General features: G+C 45.5%; 1 long non-coding RNA gene across 1 annotated transcript; it reads left to right on the top strand.

Annotated features, from left to right (window-relative positions):
- Nucleotides 1-3,517: 3,517 nt before the first annotated feature.
- Nucleotides 3,518-4,077, top strand: LOC142076750 (uncharacterized). Its single transcript, XR_012671308.1, has 2 exons — nt 3,518-3,712; nt 3,992-4,077. It is a non-coding gene; the product is annotated as an uncharacterized LOC142076750 (long non-coding RNA).
- Nucleotides 4,078-4,554: the final 477 nt, after the last annotated feature.

The following is a 4,554-nucleotide window of genomic DNA, read 5'->3' as shown; positions in this document are numbered from 1 at the left end:
TCTGCGTCACGTGAAGAAAATCCTGCGTGGTTGATGCCGCTTGCTGCTCAGGTAATGGCACGTGTGGGGCCGGGGGAGCGGGGAGAAACATTGGCGAGTTCAAGGACGCTGCAGCTACTCCATGTCAAACCCAGGGAAGAGGCAAATTTGCTGCCGGTGCAGAAAAGCTGATGAACAGTTGCCGTTAACAGAGCGTGCCTCGTTCCTGAATCGGTCCCTGGGTAGTTACGAATGTTTTCCTTTCAGGTAAAAGGATGGACTTTCATCTACGATAAATTAAGAGCTGCCTGTTACCTTCTTTAGGGTCGACTGTTTCTCTTCTGTTTGTTCATACTGATTTTATGGGCAGGTTGGAAATAGCCTTTTATTTTTCTATGCATAACTCAATTTTTAGTAACATGTGGTGTCAGGATAGTTAATTTTTGAGCACCTAGGTACCGCTAGAAATGTAATGAATGAAACACGATGGAAACTGATGTTTAAACTTGATTTTTACTTGATTTTTTTTTCATTAGAGTGTTGATGGCATGTTGTCCTGTGGCTCAATCCACATTCTGTTCAGCGGAGTCTTCAATCTAGGACTTTTAAGGGAAAAAGTTTGTCCTTCCAAAAAAGGGCTAGGCATTCATAGGCTCGAGGTATAGACTTGGAGAGTCGCTTAAGTACGTGATCAGAATTAAAGCCAAATGTCGCTTAATGTTGCTGCTGTTGGTCTTCACTTTCATTAATTTCCCTGCTGCTCCGTCATGGTTGCGAGCTCTGAATCATAAATTTTTTTTCACTCCCTAACGCACTTTTCTCCCCAAGGAGAGGCTACGTTGAAAAGTTACTTAGTTTCCTCACAAATGCATCGGTCAATAAAATGAGTTATGATTCTTAAAACCACAAAAATGACACCAGTCTTACAGATCTGGACTATTTCTGAACACGTGCTCATCGCGTGCAGGTGTCGTCGGGATACAGATCATCTGCACTTCATGCTCTGACAAGACAATCTGCTGAGACAGGGACGAGCTCCAAAAGAAAAAACAGGTACAACGTCAAGGTTTTGTTTTGTTGTTGATTTTTGTGGGGTTTTTTTGTGTTTGTCTTGTCTTTTTTTTTTTTTTTTTTTTTAAGAGTGCGATGTTGACTGGTGGCAGCCTGCAGAGCTCTCTTGCTGCCTGACCTCTCCTTTCCTTCTCTGTCACTCCTCTTTCATGGCTGTAATTTTCACTCGGGTAGTTTTAGAAGAGCAATTTAGTTCCTCGCCTGTGTAAATGTGCTGGTAATACCTGGAAGGTAAATGCTTGAACCAGTAGCGAATAACTTGGCTACAAGTAGAATTTCTGAAGGAAGAACAACCACCACAACAACAGGAAGCAAGTAGCGAGTTACCCCAAATTTGTGTGTGTCAAACACATCAAAGTCTTACTGCCAAACATTGTTTGGCAATGTGTTCCAAATGGCTAGTTTTAAAACAACTGCAGTTTTAAAAGATCTTGACCGTTTGGAGAAACGGCCTGGAAAAAAGGATTCCTCTTTTGCAGCGAGTTCACGAGGACAGATGGGTTGCTGTACTCTTTAACAAAAACACTCAACTTGGGACGTATAGGGTGAGGAAATCGCGGCTATACTTAGGCTTGAGAAAATGCATGTAGGTATCTGCGTCTGTCACCTGCGTGTCTCTAGGAAAGCGCGTTCTAGCGAAACTAAAGCTGCCAATGAGCCAAAAAAAAAGGCACGGTTGTCTAAAACATGCAAAAGCTCTAGTGGGCTGTATCAACAGCTGTACCAAAGATGATGCAAAATACTTTCTCCTCCACTCAGTTGTAGTCTTCACAGAAAAGGAAGCTTTGTGCTAAATGTTTTTTTTTTTTGGGGGGGGGGGGGGCGGGGGTTTGTTTGGTGTCCCCCCCCCCCAGCAGAATGTCAACGGCCACCATTTCGCCGCGGTCGCCCTTTCTTCTGCTGTGAAAGTACGAGACAGACGGAAAGGATCCGTAGTGGTCTGCAAGTACAAGGTACGCCTGTGATATGGACTTTACAGTTAACATTAAGAAAGCGGCAACTCTCCTTCTATATAATTTTTTAACGTGAAATATTTTAACACAAATACTAAAAATAAAGAAGGTCTGTTCTGGAGCGTGGTACGCCTATGCAAAGCTTGCTTCCCTCCGTCTATTTTCTCTTCCTGACAGCACAGTCTTCGGTTTCTGTGGGCTTACTATTAAAGGGTACTGTGAAAATAATGTTGGACTAGAAGAGGAAAGGAACCGTTTGTAAGAGTTTGGATGTTCGGGAGAAACAGACTTGGTTTTCACGATAAAAGCTTTATGCTTTTTCAGTCAGTAAGTGTTTAAAATACCTTACAGTAGTACTCGAAAACCTTACTGAGATACTAGCATCTGTGCTAAAAGCAGTCAAGGTCAAAGAAGAGACGTGGACAAAACGGGACAAATCAGCGTCGCTTCGGTGCGTTTTCCAGGCTTTCCCAAGGAGCGTTGGCAGCCTCGTAACTAGCGACAGAGAGTCCTGATGTGTTTTACTGCTTCTATGATGTCCTTTTTCCTTGACCTACAGTGTGTAATTTTGACTTCAGTTGGAAAGAGATTTTCCAGAATGGAAATCTTTCTCATTCAAAGGAGTTGCCTTTTATGAACTTCCCATCAGAATGGATCTTCAGAGGTGATGTACTTGGCAGTAGAAGTCATCCGCAACGAGACTTTTCACTCTCTCTGGAAAAAAAAAAGTAGGAAGTCGATTTCCTTGCAAAGACCCAAGCGCAGCACGCCTTCCAGTAGTCGATGTATCGCTGGTCTTTGGTTCTCCGCTGTAACAGTCGAGATGCCGTAAAAACGCGTTCCTCCGCATGCTTGGGTACAGCCAACAGCAGTAGCAAATCTGCCAATCCTTTTTGGTAGCCTTATGTATTGCAGCACCGGGGATTTGATATTCCCCACCGCCTGCCCCCCCCCTCCCCCCCGCCCCCAAAAATGTAAAACCATGTGGGAGATCTCGTATCTCACTGATTTTTCTATCGTAAATGAAATTTAAAAAAGAAAGTTAAAATTGTATAATTTCCAAACTGACTTGCATTGTTTAAACTGCAACTGCCAAACAGCTGTAGCGTATAATTTATTAGGTGTACTTAAGCAGTTGGGTAGTTGCTCTAAACATTTAAAAAGAGAGGCAACTGAACGTTACGGGTTTTTTTCCCGATCTTTTGACAGAGTGCTCTGAAGTACTTTATTTCTGTCTCGCTTTCAATGGCGCGTTTCCCCGGCAGTTCGGTAGCATCGGTCTCGGCGCAGCTGGCCAGGCGTCCCTCCTAGTCATGTCACACACGCAAAACCCCTGGTCAAACGATAGCTGTGTATTTTGGAGGTAGATAATTTAACGGTATGAATTCACAGCTCTGCGATTTCAATTAACGCAAAAGGAAAATCAAATATTTTTATAGTATAAGTCGTCTTCTTGTACGCATGTAAACGTACACGCACCTTTTTAGCATAAAATGAATTGCTGAGATTTGTTCTTTCTTTTTCATTTTACTCTTCCAAGTTTTACACTTCACTTTCAGCTTTATTGACCAAGCAAGCAAGATGCGCAGCAGCAGCAGCAGCAGCAGCGCAAGGGCTGGAGCTGTGGTGGTGGATCCGTGAGCGTAGATGCTGATTACGGCGCGCCCTTGTCCTGCAGCCTCACGGGGTTATCTCCCGGCAGCGGTGCGGTAAGGAAGGGACGAGACGTTTTCCAGCACCAGCGAGAGCGTTTACTTCTCTGCTAAGAACGTGTTCAAAATCGCGTCAATTAGTCTTCACGCTGATTTTAAGCGTTCGAATCGCTCGAGCTTTTAAAGGCCGTGTTGTATTTCGAGCTGACCCGTTTGCCCGGCACCCTCCTTTAGCTCGACTGCTACCCTCTCCCTTATCCTGACCAAATTCCTCTGCTGCCTTCGGTGCTGTTTTTTTAATATGCTGAAATGCCAGTTGGGATTTTTGTTTTTCAGATGCCTCGCTGTAAGCGTCCCGTGGTGCTCAAGAGAGACCCCCGGCCCAGGTTTGCCTGCCGGTCGTTAGGCGTGCTGAGGGTAAGGGGCCGTCTGGCAGCCTGCGGGACAGGGGCTGGGGGGGGCTGCAACCGTTTGGGGGGCCACCCCTCCTTTATCTATCTAGCAGAGCCCCCCTTTTTGGCGGGGGTGCGTGCGTACATCCGTAAATGGCATTATTAAAGTAACGAGCTGCCGGTTGGGGCCGTTCCCCTCATTTTGTGCCTTTTTTGGGGCTGAATAAAAAGGGGGGGTTGGGGGGCCTGGGGGGGTGATGATGTCATTTGGGGCACCCCAACATCACCGGGGGGGTGATGATGCCGTGGAGGAGCAGGTGAGTGGGGAATGGAGGGGTTATGGGGGGGTGTCGTGTGTCCCCCCCCCCCGAAAGGGGGTCACAGCCCAAAAATGCCTGAAAATTAATGGGGGGGGGTGGGGGCGTTTAAAAAAAAAATTTAAAACTGTAAATATGTGTGTGAGGCGTTGAAATAGAGAAAAATCTCTGATTTTTATGTATATTGAAA

The sequence above is a fragment of the Calonectris borealis genome, unplaced genomic scaffold (genome assembly GCF_964195595.1).
Source record: "Calonectris borealis unplaced genomic scaffold, bCalBor7.hap1.2 HAP1_SCAFFOLD_110, whole genome shotgun sequence".
Lineage (NCBI taxonomy): Eukaryota > Metazoa > Chordata > Aves > Procellariiformes > Procellariidae > Calonectris > Calonectris borealis.
Note: the sequence above shows the minus strand (reverse complement) of the source record. Positions and strands in the feature narration are given on the sequence as shown.